General features: G+C 31.1%; 1 protein-coding gene across 5 annotated transcripts in view; it reads right to left on the reverse strand.

The window, feature by feature from the left end:
• Dyrk2 (Dual-specificity tyrosine phosphorylation-regulated kinase 2) overlaps window positions 1–22,308 on the reverse strand; it is a 279,497-nt gene that overhangs the window by 46,054 nt on the left and 211,135 nt on the right. The window lies entirely within an intron of this gene.

Consider the following 22,308-nt stretch of genomic DNA (forward strand, 5'->3'; position numbering starts at 1 on the left):
TATATATATATAATTACAAAGGAGACATGGAGAGATCTTATTTAAATGAAAGGTCACCAGATCCACATCAAAATGGTTCTCAACATAACTAAAAATTCATTTAAATATAAGAAGATGATCAGGTTTGCGGTCAAAAAGGAACAAATAGTTTATAACTATTTAATGTCCGACGTTTCGCCCCAGTTTGCAGGGGTTCATCAAGGCTAAAAAGATACCAAAAAAAACAACTAAGAACATTACAACAATGAGGTAAATTAAGGTAGGATAAATATATCTTATTGTTGTAATGTTCTTAGTTGTTTTTTTTTTGTATCTTTTTAGCCCTGATGAAGCCCTGCAAAGCGGGGCGAAACGTCGGAAAATAAATAGTTGTAAACTATTTTTGTTTCACTTTTGACCGCAACCCTGACCATCTTCTTATATTTAAGTTTTACGGTCAACTATATATAAACATACATTGTATTTATTAATCATATATAAACAAGGGTACTTCCTTCAATACATCCCCCACCACGATAAATATAAAATATGAGACTTTCAGCAAATCAAAGACTGCCTCTAAGATCAAATAATATATTTCAGATGAGTATTTTCCAGATATTACTGAATTTTTGGAACTAAAAAAAAAAAAAAAAAAAAAAAAAAAAAAAAAAAAAAAAAAAAAAAAAAAAAAAAAAAAAAAAAAAACACTGTATTGAGTCTTGAGAAACCTCTGGGATTCGAATCAGCTCTATAATTCTAAAATTGGTAAATTTTATGAAGACATCTATTTATCTCTATATATACCTTCATTTTGAACAAACTGTATGTTTCTCAAGAAAAACTAACGGATTTAAAATCAATGTTTGGAAACATGACTTATTTTTAAAAATACAAATTCTTATTCCAAACATGATGACTACCCTCTCTTTGAAGGTAGGTATGATTTCTATTTTAATTCTTCAAGTCAATCAATATTATTTTTAACTCAATTTCTTTCTGCTGGGAGCAGTAAGAAAAGGATCGGCAATTCTTGTCAGTGAGTTCTAAGTAATAACAGAAAATGTTGGAAGTTAATGAGAAGATGTCTTATAGTGTATAAAGAGCCTAAATCCCCGAGTCAACTTCAAGTCGAACCTTCAAATTTTGTCCATAGCCATTTTTCAGGAAAATCTATGGGAAAACGGCAGCTCGAGACTTGAATATGTGTGAAATTTTATTTTCCGATTTCAATTGTCTTACAAGACTCAATAATTCATAAACGTTGTTGTCTTTTTCTACTTCAAAATAGTAAAACTAATAAAACAATAATTTACTATTTTGCGAATTCTTCAATAATTAAAGTTTAATATAGCTTAAAAAACTTGTATTTATTTTACGGAACAGATAATAATTCTACTAAAATTTAGTTGAAGACACAATTTTGCCTTGGTTGTGAACATGGGGGAAATCGACCGCTATATATCTTCCTGTATCAAAATTTATGAAGTCCTTTGAGGAAACAGAAATCAGTGGTCAAAAGTAAATATTAGAAGCAGGAGGTCGGAGCTCAAATGACCTTCATGGCTCAAGAGTGGTTTAAGTAAGTAAATAAATAAAGTTCCAACCTACATACGACGATTCTTGCAAAAAACTTTCATGATTACTATAGAAATTTACTTCCTCTCACAGGAAATAATATTCAAATTAATAACTTCTAAGACAATGGAAAACGTTATCGTAGAATCGAATTTTGAAATTTCTTTAATTTTTTTTATAAATATAAGTACACATTATACAACTAAACTCAATAAATTCTTAAATACAGTTAAAAAGTAAAAGGAAATAAAGAATGTTTATAAATGTTTTTAAACACTACTTAAATATGGATTTTCTTTGGTTGGCAAGTACCGAACTAGCTGCGGTGCACTATGATTAGGTGTATAATCTGTTGCCGTATGTTGTGATGCATAAACAGAAAACTATAGCTGATGAAAGGGGCAAATGGCATGACATCAGCTAACAGGTCGGGTGTAACTCATGAACCGCTGAACGACAGCTCACAGCCACGAAGAGACCGATCTTCTACTGTGTCCTTACCATTATAAAATATCTCTAGGTTGCAAACTTCAGTAGTTCAACCATCACTGGTTTAATATTATTACGACTCGGTTAAATTTGGGCTTAAGAAAAGATTCTTGTTAATGAAAAGATAAATATCTGCCATTTTCACTCACACGACTTGCTTACCAGCTAAGTTACAATGAAAAATACAGCAGTTCATTGATATTGGTCCGATAGAGATGTTATTTGATTTTTATATCATTTGACAATTTAATTATCCTTCAAACGATTACCTGAAGTGGTTCGGAAGATGAATGGATTTCGAAAAATTAATAAACCAAAAGTGGAAGGGTTACCATGGGAAACTGAGCTAATACTTTTTAATAATTGCTACAAACTTTAATATGTATCTTTAGAAACACTGATTTTTTTTTTTTTTTGCTTTGTAGAGAATTTAGCTGCATTTCAGATGCATATATTTTTTTTTTTTTACAGAAGGCTCTGAAATGGATAGATCTGTTGAAAACCGCACCTTTTTTTTACTTCTTTATCGCCATTTCTAACATGGTGGGGGTTATCTTATAGGTTACTAGACTATTCTAATCAGAGGGGGAAGGCCGAGTTTTAATTTCATAGAAGTAAAACTAATCATGCCCGAATCGAACGGGTGCCGGTGCACTTTCGAAATTGCTAAGGTAACGCCTTATCACACTCGCCTGGAATGGCCTCAAAAACTGCGCATCAAAATTTCGACCCGATTGAAATACTCTCTTTACCTAGGTGGCAAGGAAAATCTATCCATACACTATAGTGTACAAAGAATTTTCTTATATATTTAAATTACAAAAATTAGCAGCACATAGTAAAATTGACGTCTATGAATATATATTGCAGATAGTAATATCGGGTACTTAACACCAGAACGAAACTTCTGAAAATAAAACTTTAGACACGGCTACTCTTGCTAGATGTGGACAGATGCATGCGATGGATCCCTAACGTGGAGCGGTGAAGTGTAGTAGAAAGCATTAGACTACAACACCAAGCTTCCATATTCGTAGACGTAAACTTTATAAACAACTCAGAAAAGCATTTAAGTAGATATAAGTACATCCTGTCTCTACCTCCCCCCTCCCCCCCCGAAGGATAGGTGAATACTACAAGATAAGTTTATTTACATAGTAATTTTATTTATTAAATTACTTTTTATTGTAATAGATTTTGTTTTTTTTAAGTGATGATGAACATAATATGATGTCATGTGACACCAATAAAAAAATTAAAATATTGTTTCATTATGTTGAAATAAACATTTTCGACATTCGCAGGATCAAATTTAATAATTTGAGCAATCAATTTGAAAATCAATTCAGCAACTCAGAAAATAAATTATATGTGGAAGGGCATTTTTAAATTTTTTTAATATTTAAACATATAAAATCTTTGTTTCCACGCCATACTTACGTAAAAAGTAATCCTTTGCTGTAATATTTGCAGTAACTAAAAGGTTCTAGTATTTGAAATAGTAATAGTATACTAAATGTGGAGATGTACCAAATGATGGTGCATTTTGAAACTTCATTTTAAAAATATTTCAAATGGAATAAGAAAACTATATACTTTTGCATTGCATAAAGATAGAATACATTTGCTGTGACATCATGGCTATTTATCGATTGGAGTGTAGAAGTAAGGAGGAATAGTCGAGTGGGTTCGAGTGGGCGTCATTGCGAACGGGTCCTGTAATCTCTCGAGGAAGAACAATCCGTTATCTGAGGGCGATCCAGCCTTGGTGCTAAATCGTGGCGGCCCGAACGACATTGCGATGACGGAGATGTTTCGGATGGGATCCTCTGTAGGAAATAGCCCAACATTTGTCAGTTGGGATAAAGACTCGGCAAAGACCAAGTCGACAAAGGAACAGTGTTCCGGTTATAGGCAGCCAAGGCCTCGCATCGAGGAAGGATAGTGAATTTAAATAACACTAAGCCTATTATTGTTCTGTTTGTCGTTGTTATTTATCATCAGCTTTGTTTAATAATATCCATTACTTAAAGCAGTGAATTGTTAGCGATTACGTTATGGTTATGATGAAAGTACATGGAATAAATACAAATATAAAAATATATTTATTTTTACGGTTTTAAAAATATCATTATTATTAAAGTTAAATAAATTGTACGAGGGAATAAGCAAAAAAGAAAAAAATATTTTTGGAACCATTACCATGGAGTTTAACCTTCAGCAAATGGACTTGATAAAATTATGGTTGATTAAAATAAATCTTATCCACAATAATTAATAATTACAAATTAAAAATTCCTACATTATGGTTTCTTGTGGTGGGAGTAACGAAAAGAATAGGACAGTTCAATGAAGTCATAATGCAATCGGAAAAGTTCGGGTAGCCTCGGATAAGTAAGTATATGTATATATTTTTTATTGTATAAGTGAGGAGAGCAATACAATTTCTTGTGATGGAGGCATGAGTCATCAGCCTTAAGGGGTGTACAATAAAGTGTATTACAACTTTCAAAGTGAATATACCTCGTGAACATTTTGTACAACTTAAAATAAGTGAAAAGTTACATTGATAAGGGATGATTAATGTAACTTTTCATACCTTCCTTGCCTTTACTTGTTAATATGAATCGCAGCGGTTGGATCAGAAGCTATCACACTCAGAGACAGGAATTTTCTAAACACCCCTGACACGTGATCCCATTTCTCTGAAAGCATCACGCAAGGAAAAAGGTCTCTCCTGCCGTATGAGGAAATTTTAGTAGCTACTTGAATAAAACAGTAGCTGAAGGAAATGAAAACTAAAGCTACAGGGAACTTTGTAATGCCCTATACCATACACCTTAGGGACTAAGGCATGGAGGCCAATTGTGACCAGGATGGTCAACGATTCAGCAGACCTTTACTGTTGCAGGGAGTTGTAAGGTGAATAATGTATTTTCCAAGTGAAACTTCTTTTCCGACATTCTACAACTCAACAATAAAAAAATTATCTTCGTTAGATGCTACTAAATTTTTTAGAATAATTTTCCAAAAGTAGATATACTGACTCCCATATAAAAATCCTCAAATATGCAACGTTCTATACGTTTAATGCAAGGTTCTTCGAGATTCGCGACTGACAACATAATAATCTCCCACCAGCAGTCAATAACACCCCCCTGCACTGCCTTCCATCGCCCCGCGACAGAAGCCGAAGCCTATTTATTATATGCGTCACCGTGACAGCCCGTAGGCGCACCAGTTAGGACCAGCCTCAGGATAACAGTACATTTCTATCTGTCCTCTTCCGACCGGTCCCCAATGTCTTCACAACAACGCCTCGCATTCTATAAGAGTGAAAGAAAAAAGAAAGCTCGCACACAATCAATAACTGATTGAAACCATAGATTCAAATGTTATCTTAAAAGAAAGAGAACGCTCCACATAAGAACGTCAGGAACCGATATTTGCAGTTCTCATTATCCAAATTAAATGATTCATCATAAGAACTGCACAACAAGATGATTCCAGAAAGATTACTAGAGGTCGCAATTTACTTTACTGCAAATGATAGTTGAAGTACTGTGTCACAAACTGGCTTGATCTTTAAAAGGAATTCCGCTGTAAGTCTTAGACCTAAAAGCACTGCAAAGTTTATCGGTGACGATTCCGTAAGCGACTATAAGGCTTACCTTGTTCCAAGGAAGGTTTATTGCACTTGAAAACATGACTCAGGCTCCTTGAACTTCAGCTATGACCTAATCAATGTTGTCAGTTCCTTTTAGTCTTTTACTAGGATCATGACTTTGCGTAATACTTATAATTAAACTTAAGATTCAAAGAATGAATGTAATATTGATTTTATAAAGTGATTGAATAACAATGTTTATTCTCACATACATTTTGTAGGAGAATTTTTTTAAAATTTTATTTTTTGATAAATATTAAACTCTGCCAGATCCTTGGGAAATAAGTGATAGTGAGGAATGATCACATTCATTCCAAAATAAATGGAAAAAAAAATTATAAATAAATACATAAATGTTCTGCATGTATACAAACAGAAAGATAAATACAATAAACATAATCATGTACATGAAGAAATAAAGATCAAATGAAATAAGTAAAATTTTGAAGAAATTAAACAAAATAAAAGCACTAATCATATTTACACTATTTTGTACAATATTTACACTCTCGACCTGAGGATCCTCGAACCTACTCTAAGAGGGATAGAGCAGGACTCTATTTACTTTAAGAGTAAATTACTTGAATACATTGTATACACAATCGATTATTTAATTTTAAATTAGAGTATAAAAATTAGAATTGTTGATTGGAAAAATAACATGCTTCCCTGTCTGAGCTGAAAGTTGAGTGGAAGATCATTCCTCGTAAGACTTGTTGTTGCCTCTAGTCCCCACCACCTGCGGAGTACCTCAAGGCTCGGTGCTTGGACCTCTACTGTTTGTCGTTTTCACGGCACCAGTAGTCGCCATCAAGCATCGAGATGGTGGTAGCAGCCTATGCCAACGACATCGGTGTCTATGCTTCCAGCACGAGAGCTGAACTGGCCCTATGCTATGCACAAACTGCTTCTGCCACCATCGTAGCTGCTCTGAAGAAGGACGGCATCAAGGTTAATCCATCGAAGACGGATGCCATGGTCATGTCCTTCCAGAAGGGCAAGAAGAACAGACTACCCCAGCTGTTCGTTGTGGATGGTAAGGATCGGAAACTCTCTAACAGCATCCTCTACCTCGGCGTGACTCTCGACAGGCATCTCACCTTCTCCAGTCACGTCAGGAAGAGAAGCTGGCCCGACAGAAGTCGTATAGTCTCTATCACTTGCTCACTTCACAGCAGATCTCCCTCCGCCTCAAGCTGAAGATCTACAAGTCCATCATACGTCCGACCCTGCTGTATGGTGCAACTCTTATGCGACACCCCTACAAGACCACGTTAACGGAACTGCAGAGCTACCAGAATTCCCTCCTTCGACGAATAGTCAGAGGAACCACACTCCAACGGGCCAGGAATAGAGTCAAGAGTGTTTCAGTGAGGAACTCCAACTCCCTTCTGTGCCGAATTCATAGGCCTTATGCACCTCAAATTCTTTGATGGGCTGAAAGCCTGAGCCAATCCCCTATCCCTTATATGTATATATTTATATACATGTATTGTTATCTATATATTTATATAATATTGTTATCTATATATTTTCAATAATATAAGGAGGTCAGATAAAAAAAATATATATATATTTTCCACCGCCTAAACCATCTCCTAACATAATCGGCCCTTTCCTTCCGGTTACAACTTCAAGTATACAAGATCATACTCCGTCCAGCGCTCCTATACGGTGCTCCCTCGTTCTTTCATCTCAATGATGGTACAAAGCGCCACCTTCAAAAATTCCATACTGCAGAAGATTGTACGGACTACAGTATGGAAGAAGAAAAAACCGCCGACTCTTCGCAAATTATTGGATATCCTAACGGTCCCGGGCTTCATCAGGAGGAGGCATTTTAAATTCCTGCACTAGTTGAAATATCAGCCCAACCCACCATTTCCACTTTATTTCAAATAGGGGCCTTGAAAAAAAAAATATATATATTTTTTTCCAATGTTTAAAGATACATGATTTATGTTTATCTTAAAGATGAAATTCAAACCCATTTTCATATAATACTCCAATTTTATATATCAATCTTATGCTACGATGCCTGAAAATAAATAAATAAGATAACTGATTAAGAAAAATAATGAAAAAATTTAATTTGTAAATTTTATAGCTTAATAGATATTATTTAATCCTAAGCATACATCAAGTATTGTTAAAATGTTTTACTTGTTAGATTTATTTTTATTTTAAAGGCTTTATTTCTAGGAATTAAAGTGTATACATTCCAATTCGATTACATTTCATTGAATACAAACATGAAGGTCAACAGAATTGTTACGAGATACTTAATGCTGGTAAACGAGTTGAAACTTTACTTTATATTTATAACACAAATCAGAAAATGTTTATAAGGTAAAGCAAATCATTGTTAATTGTTTTGTTTTTTTATTTAGTGCACCAGAAAGTTGTTAATTATGTTTAAAAAAGTATGTTTATGGCTGTTATCTTGAAAAGAGGCTAATGCTTTTGTTGTATAGCTAGATTAGTTTAAACTGATTATTTGTATGGTTATTATTACTATATAAAATGCACTTCTCTAATTTAAATACGTTATATTGTTCATTACAATGGTTGTTCAATGATCACTTATTGTTGTTGATTTTCCATTTCAATTTTCTTTGAGCATTTACATGGGGAAAAATTTAATTATTTTTCGAAACCTACAGCCCATAAGTTACGATAGACAACTGAAATTTTCATAAACCATAGGGTAAGTAAATTACTGGTTATAATAGCTAATTCTGAAAATAAAAATAAAAAAATGTATTTTTCTTGTTTGGTAAGTCTTACAATTTTAAAAGTATAATCATTTTTTATTTATGATCTAAAAAAGCATTAATCTTTACGCTATCGCTTAAATTTTGTCTACTGGTGAGAGGTACATACTGTTTTTTTTTTTTTTTTATTTGCATAAAATCATAACATTTCGGTAAATAATTTATTTTAACCTGTGAGACAAGTAAATTATAAGTTTCGATTAAATTGTAGGTTTAATAAAGTTCACCCATACAGAGAAAATACTTTTTTTATTTTTGAATTCGTTAATTACTTCTAGATCATCAAAAGTGATATAGGACCGTCGCTCTCCAGGGATTAAGATAGTTAAATCGAGCAATATTTAAAAAGCGCCTGAAATTGAAAAACGGCATTTTTTGTGTTGTTAATAATGGTTAAACGATTTCAAATATTAATATAAAAAAATGAATTCATCAACTTGAAACAAAAATTGAAATACCATTAATTTGGATTTGAGGTAAGTAGAAAGAATAATTTGAATTGATTATTCTTTTAATCGTTATGGATAGGTTGGAATTAACAGTATTTAATGATTTTTGAAGAATAGTCAATTAAAAGACCGCCATCATCAAGTAATAGTAACAGCATTTGAATAGGATGCATGTAAAGGTTCTTAAAATATACAGGATGCACGATTATGTCATGAAGGTAAATCTTTCTAAAATGCTAAAAAAAAAAAAAATATTGCCCATTTAAATAACAAAAGAAGTGCGAAAACAGTTGAGGAACATAATTGAATAAATTATGATCAGACTAAGTAAACAAATATATCAATTATACAAACTAACGTAGAAGAATCACTTTCGTCCAATTAAATTCACAATACCTTCATGCATAAGGTGTACTGTAAAAACATCGTAAACAAAATCATTAAAATGAAACAATGCAACATTTCTTAGTAAAAGAGAATTTCAGATAAAAAAAACTTAATTTATTTACAAAAATTATTACTTTTCACCATCAAACAGTTGATCTTAATGAAGATGGAATAAAAGAGACATAGTTTTATTATTTTTTCCACTTTAAATATTGTAATGTTTTTTTTTCCCATTCCATTCACGGTATTTAGCAATACGGTCTTGATTTTCATGTAGACCACTAGGTATATCATCCTAAAAATTAAGTGTGTTTTATTTGAGAGATATTTCAAAAATTATTTATATCTATAAATTATTTTTTTAAAGAACAAAATATATTTGTGTTTATAACTAAAATTGGTCATTTTGCCTAATGGTAGAAATTTGTGATTAAATAAACAAATAAAAGAATTTTAGAGCATTTTTAGAATTGCAACACTAACTTTTTTTTTACGATTGAAGTTATAAACGTACATATTTTGTAAATACCCAAAATAACACTTTCAGTTTCAGTAAGCATCTATTTGGAAACAATTTATTTAACAGAATTCTGAATATAGAAGTAAAAGAATGGCATCTTTTTGGTAAATGCCACTTTCTGCCGATAATGTATATGTTAATCTTTTTATTCAAACAAGAACATAGTTCACTCTCATTTGTTAAATTATTAATCTTTCATTAGTAGCCTAAAATCATAAAATAAGTCGTATTTATACGAATTTAGGCTCGATCTCCACTGAGAGCGTAGCTTTCGAGAGGCAGCAGCTACGACCCAATTAAAGTGGTAACAATAATAGTATTGTTCGGTTGCTTTAATACGTAAGTGTCCTTATATTTGTTTATTTCATTGGAGAGGCATTAATTCTTATATTAAGATATTAATTTCTATTTTATACCATAAATATGATTGCTTAAATTAAATCAATAAAATATGAAAATGACAGAATAAGAATATTTGAACCTAATAATGAGAAAAAAATAAATAGTCCTAATCCTTAAATAAACAGATAAAATTTTTGGAAGAAAAATTGATACCAGTAAATACATTGTGATTTAATAATGTGCAGTATTTTATATAAAAATAGAAGTCGCATTATTCATTTAACCAAGCTATAATCGCCAGCTCTGAATCGGAACAAATGAGTGGTGTTTTGATCATGAAAAGAGCAGAGCAGGCCCTCCAACTAAAGGGTCCCTCACCCTCACAAAAAATCCCTTCTTCCGACCCTTCCTCCTGCCCCTTTAAATCAGAGCGCCTAGGACCATCAAAACATTCACCCATCACAACATTCACTCATCACAACAAATAATCAAAATTCTGGCTCAAATAATTGGTTTGATGAGATATTCGGGAATAATTTTAAACCTTAATATGCTGAGAAATGATGTAATTAAGTACACATAAATAAAAAGATAGTCCGGATTGTGGTCAAGAGAAACAAAATTTAAAAAATAGTGCCAATTATTTATTAACAGTTGACGTTTCAACCCACATTGGAATTCTTCAAGAGGGCTAAAAGAAAGAAAATCAGAGTAGGCGAAGCAAAAATAATTTAGTTTATTTATCTCTTCATACACATAGATAATTATCTTTCATTTTTAACTTAAAATTTCTGTTTTATTTGTATGCAATTCTATCATTAATATAATCGGAGTTATGTAAAATTGTGATAAAACGAATTCAAATAACAAAAAAAAAAGGTTTTCTACTGGAATAGTCCCTGATACTAATAGGTTTAACTACCTGAAACACAATCAGGAATGTTCATAAACACATTGTAGGGATTTCGTACAAAATATATTCTTGTGAAAATTTTGGATTCACCCTTTTTATATAACACTGAAAATATATTTTTTGATGTACCTAACTTTATCTCACTTTTATACCCCTACAATAAGCTTCATATATTCTGTACCTTTTTCTTTTAGCCCCAAGAAAGACTTGCAATGTGGGTCGAAAGGTCTGCTTTTAATAAATAGCTTGTCCTATATTTTAATTGTTGTTTTTCGTTAGAAATCCGGACCGTATTCCAATCAATTATCAATTAGGCGTAGTTCGTACCCAAAATCACACACAAAGAATATTATCATATGTGATAATGATATAAAGGCAAGGACGACAATTTTGTGACGAACTCAGACTGGAACAGATAATTCTGATGACTGAATAATTTTGATCAAGTTTACTCAATGATATAATATATTGCCTAACAAAATAAATAAAAGGCTCAACGAACTTGTTCCGACGCCTACGTCAGCAATCGCTGCCTGCACATTTACCTCCTTTCATCGACATTCGTAAAAAATAGATTCCTAAAGAACAACCTGAAAATCCAATAAAATAAGGATTTATGATAAAAGCAAATGATTGAGAGCAGAAGATCATTGTGATCGTTTTACTTTATGTTAACTAGACGTATGCTAGGTTTACACGGTCCAACAACGTTTGATTATTTTACAGTATTACAAAAAAATTAAATAAATAAATGGATTTACGAAGTTTTTATAGTTGTTAATTTTTCAAAACTAAATATGTAAGCCAAAACATTTCTAATTAAGGAATAGAAAAAAATATATTTCGGTTCCAATGAGTTTCTAACGTTATAAATTCGGTCCAGGAATAAAGTCGATGTCGAAAGTGAAAAAAAAAAAGACTAGTATTAATTTTTGCAAGACATTCAGTATAATAACTAATACGTCCGTACTGTGGTAGCTGTTGCTCTAAATTAAAAATCATCAAATTCTAAAGATGCCAAGTATCAAATTTCGTGTTGATAGCATGAACGTTTCGTTAAATAATATACGAATTAAATAATATACGTAACCTTGTACGATTCAATCAATTATAGGCGCATTCAATCACATTTAAGCAGACCCAATTTTAAAATCGATAGGATTTATGTTCAAAGACATATTGTGACTAAAAGGTTAGCAAGGCTAGCAACAAATAATTTTCACCAGCAGTCAAATATTTTTACAATATTGGTAATATAAATTTTTGCCATATAACCATCGGATATACGTTAGATTTTTACGCCTAAAACAAAAATTGTCCTTTTTAAAATTATTTTTAACATTTAATAACAGTCATCAAAATTTCTCGGGCATCGAAGTTCAAAAATTAAACAGCTTAGTTCCTTTGAAGTTTTATAGTATCACCCATAGGTTTTAAACTAGAAAGAGATAGGTTTTTCGGTATAGTAGAAATCTTTGGACTTTTTTAATATTTTTATTTATCAAATTTATTTAAATAACATTATAATAAATTATTTATCCAATGAAAAAACTGAGTTTCCCAGCATAAACTTTCTGATTTAATGTTTAAAGAACATTGTTATATACTAATGTCGACTTATAAGGTAAATAATATACTCACTTCTGCTATACATGTACTAAAATATTGGCAATATTTAATAAAGTAAAAATAAGTAATAATTTTTGAAAAAAATACGACTTAAAAAATAAGCACTTAATACGAGAGTCAATAGCTGCTAATCTTATCTATTACAGTTGAGATATTTTAATCCTGTTACAATAAATCAGTAAACATCTATAAATCAATAATGATTTAATACATTGATATTGTACTGCTTCTACTACTCGGGAAGGACCTCACTTTGGTGAATTTATTTCATAAAAATATGTTGTAATATATCTTCATTATATTATTCATACATTGTGCTAATATTTATATAGTGTCTAATAACAAACTGGTGAGTATGATATGACTTATAGGAACCCAATATTTTTGGGCTGCATTGTTTGTTAAATAAAACTCTCCAAGATGTTAAATTTAATAATGTAAACATGATTTTACATAAATACAAAAAAATAAAATAATAGAAATAAACATATTTTATTATTGATTGTAGATTTTTCTTTTTATTACTGTGATTTAGTAATTAAAAATTAAGATTTTATTTTTTGTTTTGTTTTCTTGTTCATATTTTCTCCAAAACAGCTTAGGATTTAAATGAAACTTTGAAACTTGACAGTATTCTATCAAAAGCTCAGCAAGTTTTCAAATATAGTATGATTTTTTTTTATTGAAGTATAAACAATATTTCATGATGATTCGAATTCCTTCATGTATAAATGATAAACATTAATCAACTATAAATAAAGCTGGCGTTTAATATACCAAGTATTAATAGTATTTTCTTACAATTATGATAGTGTATCGCTTCAAGGAAAGAAAAATTCTCGGTCAGTGCACGGAAGTAATAATTACGTAATGAAGCATGAAATTTCAAGGATAGAACGTGTAGAGGCTAACTGAAATTAGTGAACACAATGAGAACTTTTTCACGAATATTTTTTGAATCGAAATATATCAGGAAATAATTAAAACTTCGACGCCCCTACCTATGATAAAAAAAAAAAAATGTCAGAAAGAGGAGGGAGGTAAAAAATGCTATTGGTCCAATCAAATAGTCAAATGTTGAAGCAACATTTCCGATATGGATAATCTTATAGGTTTGAGAAGCTTATGTGAGTGATTTCTGAAACTGCTAAAAATAATATTTAAAATTTTTTTTTGTTGTTGCCCCTAATTTCCATTTTGAAAGTAGAACAAATTTACTACAGTTTCTACGAGGGATACTTTCGGGGGAGAAAGTTCTCGAAAATCTTGTTATAAATAGAAAAAAAACTAGAACTTTCAATTGATGATTTTGTCTTACATATGGAAACTTTAAAAACTGAAAAAGTAACATATCCCCTCAAGCTTAAATGTTATCCTTTATAAATTTACTAAAAATTTTGTTACTTAAGCTTCTACCACGCAATAACTAACAAAAAGTTCAAATGTTTCTATTTTAAAAACATTTTGCTTAAATTTGGGGATCTCAATCTCCATAACTGTTCAGCTAACTGCAAAACTCACAGAACGATGTTCCCCACCACCACCGTTTCATCTCGAGCATTCGCTTTCATCACGAAATCAATTTATTCCAGTATAATTTTTTTTCTCTTGAGTTGCAGAACGTCATTAAAGAATTTCACTTAAAAAAAAAAAAAACACGAAAATTCTGAAATTTTTCAAGGTGGCGGATATTGTGGCAATTTTTTTTTTATAAATCTTACCCGACATCATATTAAAATGTACCCATACTTGAAATCTTTGACCCTTTGTGTGACAACTTGATTTAATTGTGCAGATAACCCAAGGTTAAAAGATGAGAGTATCTTAAGATTGATCATCTCATGAAGCTCTAGACTGAGGTTAAAACCAATTTTAACCGGAACCATGCAACAGCTATGATCTCCATCGACTACATACACCTCGAATGTTCGGAACATTTCAGCAGTTCATCGCCTCGTTTTTCGACAGCAGGACCATCGCTGTGCGGATCGGAGATGAGCAATTCAGATTGCCATAAGATGCAGTCCCCTCACCAGTGCTATTAATACCTATATTCCTATTGTGGTTGGCAAAAACCACAAAAGTCGCTGTTCGCACCTGTTACTATTCCTTACTACTTTTTCAACCATTCCTTAGAAAGGAGCCTCTCCTTACCCTATTCCTGTTAAAAGGACACAGAATCGCTCAGAATATAAATCAATATGGATGTGTTATCTTCGTATTAATAATTATATTTGTTTTGGGGGTTTGGTAAAAAAATAATTAATGTATGTATTTAGGCAGGTATCGGTGTCAATATCTTATTATTATTATTAAATATGGACTTCGAAATCCTGATGCTTAATGTACAACAGATTTTGAATATAATAATTATGAAAGGGAAGAAGAAAACTTATTGGCAAGTTGAGGAAGAGCAGAAGACTTCTACCTGGATACCTGCTGCCCCGGCTTGGTTAGCCCACCTTTCTCACGATCCGTGCATCTGGCCACCGTGCTACCTAAATCTTGTGCAACAGCGCCTACGTCACTCTAACCAGGCTAAGGTTGTCTGGACAACATTATCAAAAATGGAAATATCCCATGGCTCCTTCGTCCGAAATCATTAAGCATTTTTATTTTTTATCTCATTAGCATTTAAGGAGCAAACGCATTTCCAGTAAATAAAAACATTTAGTAACAGGCGACAGAAATCGAACTTCATAAATAAGTTCATACCACTACATTATTCTCTAGACCAAAAGATAAGTATCCATCAAGAAAATTTGGATATTGAGTTTCAGAACAATCAGCCAAAATTAATTTAGTGGAGGGAACAATATAGATCTATCATAAACAGACGCTTCTGTCGAAATAAGTAGATGTTTTGGAATAAATTAGGTCAGATATATAAAATCATGTAGATAAAAATGAAACCCAAAAAATTTGGCAGAACAAAGCATAAAAATCTACAGAATTTGAAGTATAAATAAAAGAAACAAAATTAAAATTCCAAGAATATGGACGAAATGAATTAATATAAAGAAAGAAGGCTGAAAACGTAATAAGAAATCTGTGTATATTTCTTATTACGATCCTCTTATTATACATGAAATTTAGAATTTAGGGGTAAACACTGAAAGAGCCAGAATTATTTCGCCTGAAGTTTTTTTTATACACCACATTCTCAGTAATGATAACTATACATAGCCAACCAACCCAAACGTTGCTTTTTGGATACGAATAGACACATATACATTTTGATTAACATATACTAGTGTATATATTTCAAATCATCGATGTATAAGTACTGTGAGTTCTAGCAAGGCGATGTATTTAGGCAGCATTAGCTGAATGAAGCATCTCTCTTTAGAGGACTGCAAAATCATATAAAGAAAAATGATAATTATTATTTCGGTGTATATAATAAAATTTTATATTATGATCTATTTATTATGTGCTAATGTATTGCCAAATTTTTATTGTTCATGCATACTTGATCATAAAGCGATTGCTAACTTCTAGCCCATATATATTTTTATAATAATGATTTTTCTGGTCTGGGATTGATTAGCGTAGAAAAATCCTACAAGTGTTATCAATCAAATCATAAAATGATGCTAACAAATATGAGTCGTTAGCAACACGTCATTATTCACTCATAATTCATAACCATGACCAAAAACACTAATAGCTGAAATTTTTGTTTTCTATTCGCAGGAATCATCTTGACTTCAATAGAACCTAATTTTGTGAAAGATGAACTGATTTAATAACCAGTTTAATGGAACAAAAGTTAGTTGAAATATTTGACTAAGAATGAAGTTTAATGAAAATATTTGAAATTTACAAACAGTCAAAATCTGTGAGAGATAAAACATTGCATAATAAAAACAAATCATTAGTCGATGTAAAAACGCTAGATAAACAAAAATAAAGTCTTGATAACATTTTACAGACATTCTTACAAATTATTGATGAGAATACGTAACAGAAATAATTCTGGATTTCTATTGTCCTGTAACTCAAAATTTTGAAAATATTATAGTAAAATTTCAGGAAAAAAAATAAAACTTAATTGATTAAAGTGAGAAATAAATAAATTCGAATAAGAGAAAAAAATCGTTGAAACTAGATTGCAAAAACATGGCGTATTGAAATTTTTGCTGATGGTTATAGGGTTTTTACTTGGCTAGTAACTGCAAGGACACGAGTTCGAATCCGGCTCGGTAGAAAATTATTCTCTGTTACACTAGGGGATATTCATGATGTTGTGTTAAATGTTAAATGTTTTACCATGTTAAATGTTATAACTATAAGATTGTGAGCAGCCCTATTTGAAGTCATGTTAAACGTTAAATGCATAAGAGCCCCTAGCGGATTTTCTCAGCAACTTGTTGTATGAGCCTTTATGTTTATAACCTTCCTTCCAGACCCTCATGTTATTGTTTACTTCAGTTTTGATTTAAGTAATTAATTACAACATGCCTAGAGTGAGTGAAAAGTAGAATTTGTGTGAAAGTTTAGCTTATGAAATGAAATGAAAAAATAACTTTATTCTGGGACATATGTCCCCTAAGAATAATTACATGGTTCATATAGTGAGATTTTTATCTGGCGAGCGTTTACAAATTTTCAGATAGTAGAATGAAATTACATTGTTTTTTTTTTCTCAAATGTATCATTAAAATTATCCATTCTGGTTTAATAACAGGGATATGAATACCACAAACACACGAAAGAACTGAGCTGTCACAACAACAAAAATGGCGGCGATCTCAACTGGTCTATTGTGTGACGTCATTCTCCATTTAACAGACCAAGTAACAGACTCTCAGCCATGTTAAATGTTATTTCGTTTTACCACGGTAAAAGAAGGCAATTTTTGTCGATTTAACATGAGTTTTCCATTTAACACGCTTTAACATGTTAAACCAAAGATCATCAATACCCCTACTGTAGCCGTGAGTCAGCTCGTGTGGGTTCTGGAGCCCTCCTGGGGCCCATCCAGCCTCTTAAGTTGGGTAAAAACCTGGCGGTCGAGCGTGATTTTGACCTCATCACCTCCTTGCAAACCGTTGGTCTAGTAACAGTCCTTATTTACAAAGTAGTGAACCTCTGACCCCTCCATATGGGTTGTAGCGCTACAGATTTTAATTTTTTAACTGATGGTTATAAAAGTGCTATTGAATGTCTGAGCAGATTTCCTTTAAATTCTATTCACTTTTGTAAGAAACTACACAGGACTATGAAACTTATCGATTATTTCAGAACAATAATTCGTTCTGACGTTAGGGATACTGTGTTGACGCAATATCACACGCTGATATTTTGCAACACAGAGATTGAGTTCTATAAATAAATACACAGGATAGGACTTGAAGTGTATAACATTTCCTAAGTACTTTGACATTTAGTGTTTTCATGTCGATCAGATAAAATACAGTATTATTCATACTAGGAAATTATTGGGATAAACAAAAAATACTCGTCAATAAAAATATTTATAATTAACATGTATTTTATTTTATGAAGATAGTATTGGCTGAGGATTAGTGGCTCAGGACTAATTCAGGATATTATGGTTTAAATATGCAATAAGCATGCATGCAGATATATTTAATTTATGCGATACTCAGTGGATGATTTAATGAAAAGAAATACCTGATAATCTTATTAAGAAATATTTTTAAACGAAAAGTTTAGGTAATTGTGAAAAAAAACTTTTTATTCGATGTATTTCTTCGAATTAATGGATATTATGGAATAAAATTGTATTTTTGACAAAAGAAATATAATCGTGAATAAAATATCAATAATAGTTAATGATATGAAATATTTATAGAATATTTAAGACTACGAACGCACACCTTGGGTGCCTCTCAGAGAGTTTTCTCAGCCAACTATGTCGTAATAAACGACACCGAAAGATTTTCGTGGGCGGCTCTTGCATAATTTATTAACATAATGCAAAACAAACTCCTCTCTGAGGAATGTCCCACTATAGATATACATATAGGCCACGTGGGACGAAATAGCAAACTATACATATACACTATCAGTTATGTATTGTATTTTTTTTTTTATTATATAAAAATATATATTATTTTATTTTTTTGTATATTATTTAGAATATTAATGGTTACGTCATAAACTACTTTATAGCACATTAAAGAAGCTTTAATTGCAGTGCTTATATACATCAGACATCTGTAAGTCTAATGGTTCATGATATAAATTCCATATAAATAAAGTCACTAACTACTGATTTTTCAGTATATTTTTTTAAGAAATGTTGCTTTATAGATAAATTTATAGATACACGCCGGGAAGTATGAACTTAAATAACTGTTTTAGAGCTCATAACTTAGCAAATTTACTCTTCTGTAAATAATGTTCTAGCACGGTTTTGTCGTTGTATTTAGTATTAAAGATATGAAGCTCCTTTTTGCAACAGCCTCCATTTTTTATTCCTCCTACATAATTAATTAGCTCCTCAGGGAGGCACAAAAATAGTAGAGAAAACTTGTATTATACTTATTAATATGGAAAAAATATTGTTATTAATATTATTAATTAATAATAATATTAAGAATAATGCTTATTAATAGAAAAATATATAACAAGTAGTTTTCGCTCGCAATTTTTTTTTCGTGCCATTCCTGATCACCATCGGAACCATCTTCCAACAACAGTTCAAAAATCATTTGTAGATGGATTGGTTAGTGGATGCGTTGTCCGAAACGTAGTATAGAAGATATAAGAAGAAATAAAGGAGGTATGAAGTAGTAAAGATTTTTTAAAGAATAAAATAAATCAGAACAAAATAATTATATACCCTTAGCCGTGGCTAATATATAGATATATTGTAATCTTGATGGCTAATATACAGACTACATAATGAACATAAAATGTTATTAATTTTTCAATTAAGTGGAAAAATGATGGGGATATTTGCCAGTTCGTTTAGATCATGCCCATCATCAACACCTACTAAGAACAATAAACGAGACAATTCTGCCTCCCGATAACGGGACATTGTTGGGAATGCTATCGGTGCTAAATAAAGCCACGTAGGAAGCAACCGCCTCTTCCTCAATGCGGAACAGGACAAAAATACACGTCGCTCTAAGGCGCATTTTATTCAAATAGAAGAGTAAAGGGATATTGAAGAAAATGTTTTCACCTGCCTGGATATAGTTGAGACAATCCCTACACCTGGAGTGGTAGTATTACAAACTCCGTGGCAATATTGCATAATGGATACAAAATCCATTTGACGCGGTTGCACCCGGGCATTCTCTGGGTTTCTCGCCACATTAAGATTTCTTTTTGGTCTTTATTGCATTTTGTAGAGGAGGGATCCTTCTACCATCTATACGTCACATTTTAGTTATTTATTCACCATGCTACTTATAGGTTTATTCTCCATGATCATTTCATAACACAGTCGCCCTATTTCTAGACTAAAAAAAAACTTGGGGCTGGAACAAAATATCTGACCCGACAATAATTGTTTTTTTCATTTCAACTGGATTTAGAAAACGTAACTCTAATAAATAAAATTTACAAAATAGAAAAAGATAAAATTGAAAAAAAAACGAAGAGATTAACTAATAAGTTATTATGACTAGTGCTGTAAGAGCAATGATTTCCTCTCAAATCACAGTTTGTGAAAGATAAACAATAAAATAACAAATAAAATGAGTTATTTGAAGATTTATAAATATAATCAAAAAACTAATCAATAATTACATTACGTGTCAAAAGAACATTATTTTTTTTTCAACCAAGTGAATAATTTAAAACAACAAACATATTTTAATATTTAAAACAACAAACAAATATTTTAAATATGATATAAATATTTATATGACATAAAAAATCTGAAACTAATTAATCCTTGTGGTATTAGAAAGTGCATATTGGATTTTAGTGGTGCATTTTTCGAGAAATCTCATCCGGAATGGTCATAAGTATTTTTGGTCCATTGTGAGCGTAAAAAATATTAAATCAAAATAGCTTTAAACTGCGAAAAAGTTTTTCACATAAACGTAGGTAAGGGTAAGGGTTATTCAACCTGATCCAGAGTTTTAATTTTTCATAATTTATTAGGCGCATGTAAAACTGCCGTTTGTCTCCATAAGTCCCGCTTTGTCAATAGACTAATACTGAAAAAAAGGGTATCTGAAATTTTGGTATTTTAAATTAAAAACTTTTTTAAATCGGTATTTTATCAAATACCTGTATGTATCTATTCAATTACTTATTTCGTTCGAGGGGTACGAAAAAAAAAATGTTTTTTAAAATCGAAGAGATACGTGCATATATCAATTACATTTGACGTGAGACAACGTGTCCTTAACCTTAAATTAACAAACAAATAAATTATTAAATAACAATTATAATAAAACAGATAGTGCTCAATTCATATATTGTATATGGAAGTTCTGAGGATATAATGATCTCCTTCCTAGGATCTAAAATGCAGCAATAATTTTTATAGATTAGAAAAAAATTGATCCATTTTCGTTTATTTGAATTTTTAGGATCAATTTAACAAAAAATGTATTTATTTTTCTTGTGAGGCGAAACGTTGGTGTATTATAAATAGTTTTTGTACTATTTTGCGTAGGATTTTTCTAACCGCAACCAGGATCATCTTAGTTCAATAATATTTTTAGCAAAATACGCTCTAACTGCTTTAAATCTATACTTGAATTTCTTATCTTCGATAGAAAAAACAAAATTTGAATAATATTTAACAACATTTACTTCCATGCCTAACGATTCTACTATTTTTAGGTGAGAAAAAATAATGAAGAAAAACTAAGGTAAATAAAATAAATTTACTGTATAAAAAAAAAAAATTAAATCGCGAGAATACATTTTAAATATAAAGGAGGAACTTAGGATTATTTAAGATTTTTGGATTCATATTATATAAAAGTATAAAAAACTCTACAATCCCTTTATTTTACTTTGCATGATCTGCTTATATATATATATATAAAGTTAGCTGTGTATATTCTCATAATAATAAACAAGAACTCTGTACTAGTAGGATTACTTATCTCTAAGTTTGACAACAAACCAATTCCTATATATATCAGACGTTTGTAATAATAAAGCCAGTTGTTGAAGTATCCTTGCCTCGTTATTCTGCCCGAACCCCCATTTATTTTAAGGTAACCTTTCAGTCTAATCATAAGTTTTATATATATTAGGAATATACCTATATATATATATATATTGTAACATAAGTTCGTAGCGTATTTCAGTTTAGTCCTCTTTGTGTTTATAAAATCATGTTTACTTGATCAATAATGTTTACATATTCTAAAAAAGGATTTAGTTAAGGTGCTTTTATGCATCAGTTTCAACCGAGATTCCTTATCTTTAAGTGGTATTTTGCTTGCTCGAAATGGAAGAGAAAAAAATTCATTTTCGTCATTTAATGATTTTTTAGGGGTATTCATGATCTATGTTAAAGCGTGTTAAATGGAAAAACTCGTGTTAAATCGAAAAAAATTGCCTTCTTTTGCCGTGGTAAAACGAAATAACATTTAACATGGCTGAGAGTCTGTTACTTGGTCAGTTAAATC

This window comes from Halyomorpha halys, unplaced genomic scaffold (genome assembly GCF_000696795.3).
Source record: "Halyomorpha halys isolate HHAL.00 unplaced genomic scaffold, Hhal_1.1 Scaffold251.1, whole genome shotgun sequence".
Classification (NCBI taxonomy): Eukaryota; Metazoa; Arthropoda; class Insecta; order Hemiptera; family Pentatomidae; genus Halyomorpha; species Halyomorpha halys.